Genomic DNA, 14,320 nt, shown 5'->3' with positions numbered 1-14,320 from the left:
TGGATGGGTGAGTGGATGGATGGATGATGGGTGGGTGGGTGAGTGGATGGATAGATGGATGGATGGGTGGGTGTATGGATGGATGGATGGTTGGGTGTATGGGTGGGTGGGAGGGTGGATGGATGGGTGGGTGGATGGATGGATGGGTGGGTGGGTGGATGGATGGATGGGTGAGTGGATGGATAGATGGATGGGTGGGTGGATGGATGGATGGATGGGTGGGTGGATGGATGGATGGATGGGTAAGTGGGTAGGTAGATGGATGGATGAGTGGATAGACAGAAAGATGAATGGATGGATAAATAGTTTGTTCAAGGACAAGTACATGAGAATTTAGAACTTCAGAGGTATGTGGAGTACAAGGGTATGATGGGAGAATTGTGGCAGATGACAGTGAAGAAGCTGGCAGGGGTGGGAGGGTGGCAGGCCCTGTGACCCATTTTGAGCACTCATGGCCTAAGGAGTGAATTCTAGAACATGAACAGTACAAGATCTCTTTGGGAAGATGTGGTCCTAACCTTCATTTTACAAATGAGGAAGCTGAGGTCACCCTCCCAATCAGCAGGAGGGTGAATCGATGGCTCCACAGGGATTATACTCCTGAGCTTGATCTCCTGGTCCAGGGCACACTCAGCCCCCTACATCCCTGGAGGGATTAGGAGGTTATGAGGTCACCCTCACTGCTAAAGGACATTACTGAGTACACACACATGCACACACAGCACCTGTACCCACCAGAGCAGGTGATTAACACCCAACCCAATCAAGCTGAATCCAAAAGGACAGATTCTTGGGCTGTGTAAGTGGGGAGGGCAGGCGGTGCTGCCTTTGGGCGCAGCTAGATTTAGGCACTTAAGCAATATCATCAGATCTCTCACCTCCGCTTCTTTCTACATGCCACACACATTCTTGCCTCCTCCTGATGGCTTCCTCATGTTGGGTCAGGGACTGTGGGAAGGGTAGGGTCATGTCCCATTAAGCTGGTATGGGAGAGGAAGGAATCTTGTCTCTCTGAGAATCTATATTGAAAATGCCAGAGAAGTTTTCTGGTGGTTCCAGTGCAGTCCATTCCCATGGTTGGAAGGATGGGGCACTATGATGGAGCAGGTCTGGATCTCATGTCTGTACTGGAGGCCAGGAGAGGGCATGGTCCAGGGACTGGCAGCTCATCAAGTGACATGGAAAGGGGAGGGCGATACTCTAGAGGGAAGGGATGTCGTTACCAGCAGAACAAGGAAGGGGTGCTGAGCAAGCTTGGCAGGTGGCCACAGCAGTGCCCTCAGAGTTCTGGATAACCAGGGCTTATTAGAAAGAGTACTTAGAAATAGTAATAATGGCAACAATAATGATAGCTCTTAAAGAATGCCATGCAAATTACTCTGCACACACTGTCTCACTTAATCTCATTTAAACCTGGAGTGAGAAGACCCAGGTTTGAGTCATAGTTCCACCATGTACCAGCCCCAGGCCTTGTCATTGAGCCCTTATGAACCTGGCACCCCCTGGGAGAATGGGAAGAGTAGAACCCATCTTCCTGGAGCCCTTGGGGGTTCTCTGTAAACCTCAAACATTGTGTACATCGGGCAGGAAATGCTCACAGATTCCAGGTGGAGACAAGGAACAGGAGGTGATTTTAGTGACCCAGAGGCATTCAGGCCAGAGGAGTAGCAGGCTGGCTTCCAGGCTGATGTGGCAGGAAGACCAGGCCCTCCCAGGGCACAGGAAGCCCTATTCTGGGACCCTCTGGTCTGGCCAGTCTTCACTTGGGTGATGGGGGTGAAAAGAGGAGTTAATGGATTATAGGGCTGGGCAGGCAGAAGAGAGGATTTTTCATTTTAAAATGTTTGGAAATAATTCATATTTGCTTTGCAGGACGCCGTTGTGCGCTGTCAGCTCTGTAATAACTTCTAGGCCTTTATTTATTGTTTTGCCTTAATGATTTCGTGTTGCTCTGGTGTGGAGAATTCAGTGTCTTGTAACACATAATGGTAGAGAAGGCCCAGTGGTGGCAGGGCCTGGAGGAGGAGGTCACGCTTCCTCACAGACTCTGCCTGTCCCCCTGGAGATGGCAGAGCCCAGAGCAGGAGGCAGTGGCCGTCTAGCTTGGTGTTAAGGTGCTTTATCCTCCGGGGCCAATTCTCATGATGCCCGATGGAGCTGGAACTATGATCCCATTTTACAGAAGGAAAACTGAGCCTTGGAGCAATTACAACACTTGCCACCTGACTTATGTGGCCAAGCTAGGGTTTAAACATATTGTTGTTGTTTAGTCCCTAAGTCATGTCCAACTCTTTGTGACTCTGTGGATGGTAGCTTGCCAGGCTCCTCTGTCCATAGAATTCCCCAGGCAAGAATACTGGAGTGGATTGTCATTTTCTCCTCCAGGGTGTCTTCCTGACCCAGGGATCGAACCTGTCGCTTGCATTGCCAAGCGACCACTGAGCCACCAGGGAAGCCAGATTTAAATGTAGGTCCATAGACATACTATCCACTCCAGCAATCTTGGGCTTCCCCTGTGGCTCAGTTGGTAAAGAATCCGCCTGCAATGCGGGAGACCTGGCTTCGATCCCTGGGTTGGGAAGATCCCCTGCAGAAGGGAAAGGCTACCCACTCCAGTATTCTGGCCTGGAGAATTCCATGAACTGTATAGTCCATGGGGTCACAAAGAGTCAGACACAACTGAGGGACTTTCACTTTCCATGGACAGAGGAGTCTGGCAGGCTACAATCTGCAGGATAGCAAAAGAGTCAGACATGACTTAGCAACTAAATGACAACAACCGTCATATTCCAGCCTTCTATATATTGGTGGGTCTTCAACTTTGATATGTACAGGATCACCTGGGGAAAACCTTTAAAACAGCAACTCACTCCAGTATTCTTGCCTGGGAAAACCCACGGACAGAGGAGTCTGGTGGGCTACAGTCCACGGGGTCACAAAAAAGTCGGACATGACTTAGCGACTAAACAAGGACCCACTGTAGAGACTGGGCTTTTGCATGTCTAGAATGGGGCCTGGGGATCCATATTGAACAGGCTGCCCAGATGGATCACAGCCACGTTTGGATACTCAACTGGTGGCTGAGGCCATGCTAGTCACACACTTGGACACTGCCCCTTAAAATTTGCGGTCCCACTGCCCCTTAAAATTTGCGGTCCCACAGTCGGCCATCTCCTCAAGGCCCATCTCTCTAACAAATGTCCCATCGGCTACTCCAGTCCTCCTGTCCTTCTCCAACCCGTCTGTGTCCCTGAGAGCAGGAACTCCCCATCAGACCTCTAGCCCCTTCAGGGAAGCCAGGAGAGGAAGGCAAGGGGAGGGAGGAGAGGCTTGCTTGGTTGCCATGGTGATTCTCCACCTCCCGGTCTGTGGGGGAGGCCCTTTCATTGTGAGCCTCCAGCCAAGGCCTGGAGGGAGGCAAGCTGTCCTGGGCAGGGAGGAGGCAGAGGGGAGGGAAGAGGACTCTAGTCACTGGGGAGGGGGGCAAGAAGAAGAGGGGTGGGGAACAGGGTGGGGGACCCTGGGTCTGGGGCAGCCGGAGCAGAGAGCCAGCCCCTCCAGATGCTGGGGCCGCCAGCCTTCAGCCAAGGGGTAGGGAAGCATGCGTGCAGGAGCTGAGGCTGACAGGGCCTGATGCTTCCTGAGCCCAGAGCTGGCAGGAGACCCCGGGCAGGTGGCGGCAGAGATGTAGGGACAGACGAGACAGCCAGAGACTGGCACCGGGCAGAGTCAGGGCCCCAGGGCTGGGAAAGATCAGGGCTCCGAGGGCAAAGAGGAGCTATGGAAAAATAAAACAAAGCAGTAGAACCCTTCCTAGACCCTGCGCGGCAGCCCAGTCCCACCCCTAGCCAGGCGGGAGCTGGCTCGGCCTGGGATCCCAGCCCGCTGGCCTGGGCAGCGCTGGGCTGGCAAAGCTGGATGGCACAGGCTGCCGCTGAGGCAGATGGAGCGAGGAGGGGGCCTGACCCCCAGCCCACCAGGGAACGGCTGGGATTGTCTGTTCTTTGGAGCCCTCCCACTGCCCCCCACCCCCTGGCCCCAAACCTCCCGCCTCTGGGAGCATGGCTGGGGAAACAAGAAAAAAAAAAAAAAAGCAACCTCTCCAAGCCAGCATCTCTGCCTCCTCCCGCTCGCTTTGGCTTTCTTTCCCTGCCAATAGCACGTACCGCCTACCCCCAGCCTGGCTCTGGCAAAGACCAGGACTCAGGGAGTGCGGTGTGAGTGTGGGGGCTGGGGGCGAGCTGGGGGCGAGCTGGGGGCGAAAGGAAGCCGAGGGGAGTGGGAGCGGCTGGTGGGAGCTGCCCCCATCCCCTGAAGCAGCACTCACTCGGCACCGGCACCCGGCCCCATTAAGCCCTTCACGCAAATTGACTCACTTGGTCCTCCCAACAGTCATCAGTAGGCGCTCTTATTCTGATCCCCAGTTTACAGATGAGACACGGAGGCAGAGGGGGTTGAATGACCTGTCCAAGGTCACAGGCTAGGAACTGGCAGAGTGAAAGTGTTAGTCGCGCAGTCGTGTCTGACTCTTTGAGACCCCATGTACGGCAGCTCTCCAGGCTCCTCTGTCCGTGGGATTTTTGTCCATGGGTTGCCATTTCCTCCTCCAGGGATCTTCCAGAGCCAGGGATGAAATCCAGGTCTCCTATACTGCAAGCAGATTCTTTACTGCTGAGCCAGAGAATCGCATAGGAATTGGCAAAGGAAGGGTTCAAACCCAGGAAAGGTTCCAAGTTCATGCTTCAAGCTCCCACACACTGCCGCCTTTCACTCCACCCTCACATTTTTGTCTATTTCCTTTTTTTCGGCCTCATTGCTGCTCGTCATGTGGGATCTTAATTCCCTGAACAAGGATCAGAACTGTACCCCTAGCACTGGAAACACAGGGTCAAAGACAGGACCCCCACGTGCGTCCAATCTTCCCATTTAGTTTTTCATCTTTTGCCCTGTCTTTTCGCAATATTTCTCTAACCAGCCTTTATTCCTTCGTGTTCCATTCTACCTGGGGCCCCAGGCCAGTACCATCGCATGACTGACCGAGGCAAACACATCCATGTGTGGACACAGGGGCATGCACACAGACACCCACGCGCGTGACTCCACATGCCCGTGAACACGTACGTGCTCACACCTTTACACAATTAGCTCGAGTATCGTGTGTCCACATACAGGCGCACAGGCCTGGTCACCCATTAATCCACACTACAGGCCACACCCTGGGTAGATAGATCTTTGGTGTTCTCACCAACAGAGTGTTAACTGTGGCTAAATAATCCTCAACAATGGTCGAGCCAAAAAAATCTGTTTGGCTTTGCAATAAAGTGCTGCTTGGCATATGGGGTTTTTGGCAATTCATGTACCTTTCTCGGTTTAGCACGGGCTGATGTTGCCTGCATGTGTGCAGCTTGGCAGCCCTGGGTTCCAGCGTAATCGACCCCAGAGAACAAGCCAGATGCCAGGCCATCAGCAAGGCACCTACTAGAAGTTCTCACCAGTCCTCCCAGCAGCCCTGAGGCAGGTCCTGCCACTCCCCTTCGGTAGGTGAGGACCTGGAGACTCAGCGAGTGGCTGTTTGCACACAGGGAGAAAGAGGACTCGAACCCCAGGTCAGCCTGAGGGTCTGCAAAGCTTCAGTGGCTGCAGGTGGGTCAGTGAGCCAGACATGTGATTTCCCAGGCATGCCTCATCCGTCTGGAATGCGGCTGCCTCACCGTCTGGTCACGTCTGGGCCCCTTTTCTGCGGCCAGGCTGGTGGGCGTGGATGGGCGGCAGTGGGTTCAGGCTGAGCCACCCTCTAGAAGGTCCCTCACAGGCCGTGTGCAAGGAGATATGGAAAAGGCCTTCCGGTGACAGTGAAGACAATAATGACAGTCCAGACTGACATCACCCACCGCCTAGATTTAAGCATATCTGTTCCTCCAGCCTCTCTTACATACCTACTGTGTGCCTGGTATTTTATTAGGATGGAGGAGCCTGGTGGGTTGCAGTCCATGGGGTCGCTAAGAGTCGGACACAACGGAGCGACTTCACTTTCAGTTTCACGCATTGGAGAAGGAAATGGCAACCCACTCCAGTGTTCTTGCCTGGAGAATCCCAGGGACGGGGGAGCCTGGTGGGCTGCTGTCTATGGGGTCGCACACAGTCGGACACGACTGAAGCGACTTAGCAGCAGCAGCAGCAGAGGACAATGCAGGCAGAACTCTTGCCTTCTTTCCAGTAGCTTAGGACAGTTTCTGGGGCTGGATATAGCTTTAAAATAAGTTTTAAAGAAACCTAATGCTGTAAGAGAGAAGCAGGAAAAACAAAGTGAGAGATCACTTCCAGCTTGAGACATCAAGGCAGCCCTCCTGGAGAAGGATGTGTGTGATGGGCATTGAAGAGTAGGGGTTCACTCTTCAATGCCCAAGGGAGGAGAAGGGGGTCCTTGCTGTCCCAAGGAGCACAGTCCAAGGTGCAGGGGAGAGATTGGCAGGTGGGCATGGAAAGAGAAGGTAGCTCCATTTTTCTGGGGCAAATATCATGTGGAGGGAGTGGTGGAAGGTGGGGGTCAAAGAACAGATGATTCCAAGAGCCAGGATAAGGAGTTTGGACTTCATGGACAACAGGGACTATTAAAGACTATTGGTCGCATCACTAATTATTAGAGAGATGCAAACCAAAACTACAGTGAGTATCACCTCACACTGGTCAGAACGGTTATCATTAAAAAGAGCCTACAGGACTTGCCTGGAAGATTCTGCACTTCCCCTGCAGAGGACTCGGGTTTGATCCCTGGTCATAGAAGTTCCTCATCCTGCATGGCGTGGCCAAAAGGCAAAGAAACAAAACATGTGGCCAAGAAACAAAGAAATAAGAAGTCTACAGATAGCAAATGCTGGAGAGGGTGAGGAGCAAAGGGAACCCTCCTACACTGTTGATAAGAATGTAAATTGGTGCAGCTGCTATTGAAAACAGGATGAAGATTCCTCAAAAAACTAAAAATAAGATAGCCATATAATCCAGAAATCCCACTCCTGGGCATATATCTGGAGAAAATTATAATTCAAAAGATTTTGGCACTCCAATGTTCATAGCAGCACTATTGACAATTGTCCATCAGCAGATGAATGGGTAAAGTGTACACTGTGGAATAGTGCTCATCCATAAAAAAAAGGATGAAATAATGCCATCTGCAGTAACATGGATGGATCTAGAGATTATCACACTAAAGTGAAGTAAGTCAGAAAGACACAAATACCACACGATATCACTTATGTCAAACTTCGACACAGATGAGCTTACTTGCAAAGCAGAAACAGACACACAGATGTAGAAAACAAACTTATGGTTACCAAAGATGCAAGGAGGTGGAGGAAGGTTAATTAGGAGTTTGGGATTAGCAGATACAAACTACTATATATCAAATAGGTAAACAAGAAGCTCCTCCTATATAGCACAAGGAACCACATTCAGTATCCTGTAATAAACCATAATGGAAAAGAATATGAAAAAGAATATGTATATATATGAACAACTGAGTCATTTTGCTGTATACCAGAAACTAACCCAACATTATAAATCAGGTATACTTCAATGTTTAAAAAATTATTGATCAGAGGAAGCCCTCAGAGACTGGATTTAATATAGGAAGACTAGTCTGCGGTTGTGAGTGAGGTAAATTGGAAATCCACATGCATGCACACCCACATATGTGGTTTCTCACGTGCATCCTGAGAAACGGTGTAGGTACATGTGTACACAAAGGTACAGGACTGATTCCTTAGCCCAATTCTTTTAAATTTTTAAAATATTTTTCAAATTCTTTTAAAATTTTGAATTGTCTTTGTTGATTTGAATAGATAACACATTCACATGACCTAAAATTCAAAAGGAATCAAAGAAAATACACTGAAAAGTAAAGGCACCCCCCACTCCATGCTCTGGGCCCCTAACTTCTCCACCTAGAAGCAAGTACACTGGCCATTTGGGGAGCCTCCTTTCAGAAATGTTCTATGCACAGACAAGCAAATATCAAGCTTGTTTTTTCTTACACACATTTTTCTGCAACTTGCTTTTCTCATTTAATAATATATCTTGGTATTCCTTACATACCGGTACATAGAGAGCTGGTTTTTATCTTTTAACAGCAGTATACTATTCAATTATAGTTGCACACTTATATCATTTTTAATTTTGGGCTCTAACCAAAAATCTTGCACTGAGTAACCTTGAACATATGTCATTTTGCATATTCATCCATCCACTCATTCATTACTCATTCAACAGACATTTATTTGAGTACCTACTATGTGCTGGTACTAAAGAGAGAATAGTGAACAAAATAGGCAAAAGTGCCTGCCCTAGTCCAGGGTAGATTTCTGATGTGCATGTGTGAGTAAATCTTCAAGATACATTCTTAGAAGTGGACTCTCCAAATTAAAGAAGGTTGGGCTTTTTCACTTTATTTATTTTTGGCTTCTCTGGGTTGTGATTGCTGTGCTCGGGCTTTCTCTAGTTGTGGTGAGCAGAGGCTACTCTTTATTGCACTGCGAGAACTTCTCAATGAGATGGCTTCTCTTGTTGCAAAGCGCGGGCTCTAGAGCAAGGATTCCATAGTTGTGGCGCATGGGTTTAGTTGCTCTGGGGCATGTGGAATCTTCCCAGACCAGGGATTGAACTTGTGTCCCCTGAATTGGCAGGCAGATTCTTAACCACTGACTACCACGGGAGTCCCAGTGCATTTCTAAACTGGGGGAGATAAAGCTACATTTCTGCCTGGAGGGGTGGTACCTATTTACCCTTGCAATGTAGAAGAGTGTTTCCTTGCCCTTTCAAAACAAAATATTATCAAACCTTTTGATGTTTTCCAATGTGACAGGTGAACATGATGTACTTAAATTCCATTTTTTTCTATGGTAAATGCGGATCAATATCTTTTCATGTATTTAAGAGCAATTTTCGAGTCCTTTTCTGGCAGCTCTCAACTATCCTTTGCTCATATTTCTATTAGGTTGTGGACCTTTTTCATATTGATTTGTGAATGCTCTTTATCTATTAAGGACGTTAGCCCTTTGCCTGCAGTATGAGTTGTAAATAACATTTCCCTAGCTTGTCAGTTGTACTTGGACTTGATTTATGGTGTTTTTTGTTTAAGTGCAGGCTTTTTAAAATGTAAAATAAAATTTATGAAGAATTCTGCCCCTTCCCAGGCTTGCCTCCTATGATCAAATGTCTGCTAGGGTTGAGAGAGATATAGGTCACAATAACATGATCTCTGCTTCCAACTTGGGTGTTTAATAAAAGCACAGGTTCTAAGCAAAGGAAGGTAAGCACTAAGGTAAGGACTAAGCAAAGTCCTACTCTGTTCTGATGCCCCATCTCCAGAGATCTTTGAGCAAAGAGGCGCAAGCTCAGAGGAGGGTAACCAAGAGGGTGAATAGGCTTGAAATCAAATCACATGCAGGATGGTCATGAAACTGTGACTTTGACCCTGGAGAAGGTCGCTATGAATATCAGCTGGGGCAAGGGGACTAGCCACATAATGCCAAACTGGGGTCTGTGTTGGAAACTCTGGGAAGCCAAAGTGTTCCTTAATGGGGCTCTTTCTAAGGCAGAGCTGTCTGAAAGTAGAATGGCCTACTTTATGAGGAAGTGAGTTTCTCATCATTAGAGAGGTACAAGTGAAAACTGAATGGCCACCTACCAGAAGTACCAGGAGTCAGATCAGATGTCTTTCAAAACTTCTAATCCTGATAGTCCATAATTCTATAAGACCACAAGGAATCTTAAAATTCCTCACTTTACAGATGAAAAAGGGTGGGGGCAGGAGGTGGGAAATTAACATGTGTTGAGAACCTTTACTTTGTCCCAAGTACCTTGACACATATGATTGATTTGAAAGAATAAGGACCAGAGAGACTGAGTGATTCACTTAAGGCTGCACAGCAATAGAGTCACAGAGTCAGAACTGGAACCCAGGTCCTCAGACCCCAAATGTAGAGCTCTCTCCACTGAACCACCTGTTCTTGTTCAATACTCCTCTGAATGGACATTAATGTGGTCAATGAGAGCACGTGATATGCAAGCTATTGGCAGAATCACAGGGTCGTTGCTCTGCAGAAGGTCACAGCCTACTGAGCAAGTACAGGCATCATCTCTGCATTGCCTGGCTCCATGGGAAGGGTGCCCTCTGGAACTGTGCAACATGGTAGCCTTGGGTGGGCCTATAATGAAATAAGAGGCAGTTTGGTAAGTGCTGTAACAAAATACAGATACAGAGTGCTACATTGGTGGTCCAGTGGCTTAGACTCTGCACCCTCAATGTATGGCGCCCAGGTTTAGTTCATAGTCGGGGAAGGAAATCCCACATGCCACACCTAAGAGCTCGCATGCAGCAACTAAAAGAGCCTGCAAGCCACAATGAAGATGGGCGATCCTGTGTGCCGCAAATAAGATTCAGTGGGCCAAATGAATAAATAAATATCTTTTTTAAAAAAGAAGAAAAACAAGTGCAGTGGGAACATAGTAGGCATAATTACACCTACCTTGGAAGGGAATCCAGGAATACTGCCCAGAGGAGGTGACATCTGAGCAGGGCCTTGAAGGCTATGTACTGTAAAAGAACAAAGAGCAAAAGTGAATAATTTCTGTATTCACTCCACAGAACTTATTGAACAGCTACAGGTTGCCAGAAAGACAAGAATAGTTCACTGTGCGATCATGGGGACAGACACATCGCCAATAAGTTGCCATAGAGGGTAAGTGCAACAGTGGAGACGCATTCTTGCTGTAGAACCGAAGGGAACTCCCTCCAGAATAATATGGGGGTAGGGCAGGGGTCTGGAAAGAGTTCTGGAGACACGAGGCCTGAGATTTTTGGGGGGAGAGAAGTAGAACCTTTCCAGGCTGATGTTTAGGGAATCGAGAGAGATGGAAAGGCATTCCCAGAGAAGGGAACAGCCTGGCAAAGTTTCTGAGTCTTGAAAAGATCGTCCCATCTTCAAAGACCCACATCAGAGTGTAAAATGCTGGGCTGATGGGGCAGCCAGGCAGGAGGTGGAATGGCACACAGGCTTAAGGCAGGACCTAGCAGGTTTCCGGATGAATGGGGAGACAGGGTTGGTGTGCACGAGGACTTAGCAGGCTTAGCAACCTTCTTCAAAGCCGTGGCCCAGATTGAAAGCTGGAAGAGGAAAATGTGAGCCATAAATCCCCAGCTCCTCCTGCTGTGCCCAGCACTGCGGAGCCCGGAGTCTCCACGGCTCTCCAGTCCCACCGCTGTGACCCCGGCTAATCCAGCCTCCTGGCCCATCTGACACTCACTTCCACTTAACATTTTGTTAGCGACTCTATAAACGAGCTCTCCCTGACCTTCAATCCCTGGCTAATTGCTGGTTTCATGTACAAGACTAGCTTAATTTTACGTGATAATTATCTGAGAGTGGCGATACATATGGCATCGCATGTTCGAAATGTCAGGCCTGGAAAATGACCAAGTGGCCGTAGTTAGGGGCAAAGGAGGAGGCAGTGGATGGTGGGGGCCTTGGAGAGGCAGCCCGGGGACGATGAGCCACAGGGGGAGAAAAAGAAAATGCTCAGTACAGACAGAGCCCTGAGAACTGGGCTCCAGCTTACGGGACCACCCAGAACACTCTGCTGGCCCCAGTGCGCCAAAGGAGCAGCACCCACATTTCAGGCTCACACACACAGCAGAGAAACTCGGACTAGGTCAGAGGCGCAGCTCAGTCGCGCTCTCGGTCACCCGCCTGGCAAATGTTTATGGAGCACCTATTCTGTGCCAGGCAGTGTGGACACTGGCACCGATTTCAAATCCCTGCCCACTCGAGGAGGGACACTCGGAGGGCACGTCTGGGTCTGTCACGGTTGTCTAGAGGGATGCTCACGGTACCAAATAAGCCAGGCCTGGGAATCTAAGTGACTGGCAATTCCCAATACAGTCCCATTTGATAAAGAATTGCGCACCTCAGGTTGAGTTAATGCTTTCACAGCCAAGGGTCCTGGGTTTAATCCCTGATCGGGGAACTAAATCCCACAAGCCATGAAGCAGGGGGCAGGGTGGGGGTGGTGTGGGGATAAAAAACAAGAATTACCCACCCTAAACCCAGCTGAGAACACCCAGCTAAGCCAGGCCACAGGCATGAGGAAGCCAAGGGGCCCCAACCCTCTTGGATTTTACACCCAGAGAAGCACCACGATGGCAAGAGGTTACAGTGCACGAGATGAGAGTAAGGAGGACTCAAGGCATTTAGCTGGTGGACTAATGAAGCCCAGGGTTCAGAAAAGAATTCCTTTAAAATGCGCCATTTGTCTCCCTAGCATCTCAAGTTCATGCTGAGTACCATGCTTGGCACAAAGACAAGCAAATACCGACTGGTGTCTGTGTGTCTGCACCACGTGCCACACATCTGTGTGCACGCATGCTCTACAGGGGGATGGCCTGGGTTCACTTTTGTTCTCATCAAGATAGGTGAGGTCAGGGCGCTGGGGTGGCGGGACAAGTGAGTACCAGCCAAAAAAGAGAAAGGGGCCCCCCGGCCAGCTGCGAGGGCCCTTCCCCCGGAGGCACGTGTGCACACACACTCACATACACAAAGGCCACAGGATAAAGTCAGAAGAACCATCCCCAGATTAAGACAAGTTCTAAAAACCCCTTTAGCCTCTTCACCCGTAGAATTGTGGATGCCTGAGCTGTGCTGGAGTAAATTACTTGCTTAATGAGATTTCAATTAACAAAAACAAATTAAAATCACTTTGGTAATTAAGCTGCTGTGAACCTCGCCAGCAGCTCTCCCTCAGACCTCAGATATCCATGGGGAGGGAGCTGGGAATGGAGTCCACTCAGCAGCGTTAAGGCAGCTTTGGTAGAACCAGGAGCTCTCAGCCCTGGGGAACCCACCTCAGGAGCCATGACTTCCTGGAGCTGCAGAACCAGAAGTGTGGGTGCAAGGGAGGAGGCAGCACCCAGCAGCTAAACTAAACTTCAAGTTGTAGCCCTGCCACTTGGCTGTGTGAGCTGGGGCACATTAATTGGCCTCTCTGAGCCTCAGTTTCCTCATCTGTGAAATGGGGGCAATAATAGTGCCTACGTCATCGGGTTGTGGGAGGATTAAGAGAATAAATGCATATAAAACATTTAGGATAGGGCCTGGGGCCTGTCCTACAGCAAGGGGTTTTCATCCACTTTGGTGGATAAAGAATTGTGGTAAAGAATCTGCCTGCGATGTGGGAGACATGGGTTCGATCCCTAGGTTGGGAAGATCCCCAAGAGAAGGAAATGACAACCCACTCCAGTATTCTTGCCTGGGTAATCCCATGGACAGAGAAGCCTGGCGGGCTGCAGTTCATGGGGTCACAAAGAGTCGGACACAACTGAGTGACTAACACTTTCATTTTTCCCTGTATGGAGTCAACCCTTCATAGAGTGACCTTTCCAGCCTTGCAGTTCTCATTGTTCTGACCCCCATGCTGCTGCAGGGCAGCCCTGTTTCTCTGAGTTAGGTAAGTAAGAATCCACCACAGAGGTCCTCTTTGAAGTGAAGTTTCCCCCAGGTTCTGTCACACCCTGGCCCCATCTCTTTTCCATCAGAGTTAAAAGCTCAGATCTGGGAGATAGAAAGCTGTTTCTTCTCAGGTAGCCTGGGAAATACTCCTTTCCTTGGGTTACAAAATCAGGGACTTCCCTGGGGGTCCAGTGGTTAACAATCTGTCTTGCAATGCAGGGGACGTAGGTTTGATCGATCCCTACTCAGGGAACTAAGATCCAGCATGCCCAGAGCAAGTAAGCCAGAGCAACTAAGCCTGAGCGATGAAAGATCTCACGTGCTGCAACTCAGACTCAATGCAGTCAAATACATAAATATTTTTTAAAAACAAATAAACAAAAATTGTCCACATCCTCCTACACGGGAGGTTGAGGGTCAAAGGAGTGCAAGGACCACTGGCCTCATGCCACTGATGAAGAAATTGGCTTCATGACTTAACCAGCAGTTGAAAGAGAAGAACAGTTGTCAGTGCTGGCAGAAATACACATATTCAGTCTTGTGAATTTTGAATAAGAACATTTTAGAACTTTTAGAACATTTAGAACTCTTTGCTACCTTCATTCAGAGGGACTAAGATGGAAACTTAAAATTTTTAACATATTATTCAAAATTCACAAAACTCAACGTATAATAAACGGAAGTCACGTTTTAAATGCTTTCTTTGGTTTTTAAAGTTTGTAGTGCTTTACACTTTTGAAATTAGTAAAGAAAAAACTACACTAAGCCTTTTGAGATAGATATCTGTATTGTACTGGTGTCCTTCATATATACATATAACA

This window comes from Oryx dammah, unplaced genomic scaffold (assembly GCF_014754425.2).
Source record: "Oryx dammah isolate SB20612 unplaced genomic scaffold, SCBI_Odam_1.1 HiC_scaffold_8, whole genome shotgun sequence".
In the NCBI taxonomy this organism is placed as follows: domain Eukaryota; kingdom Metazoa; phylum Chordata; class Mammalia; order Artiodactyla; family Bovidae; genus Oryx; species Oryx dammah.
The sequence above is the reverse complement of the archived record's forward strand: the minus strand, read 5'-3'. Positions refer to the sequence as shown.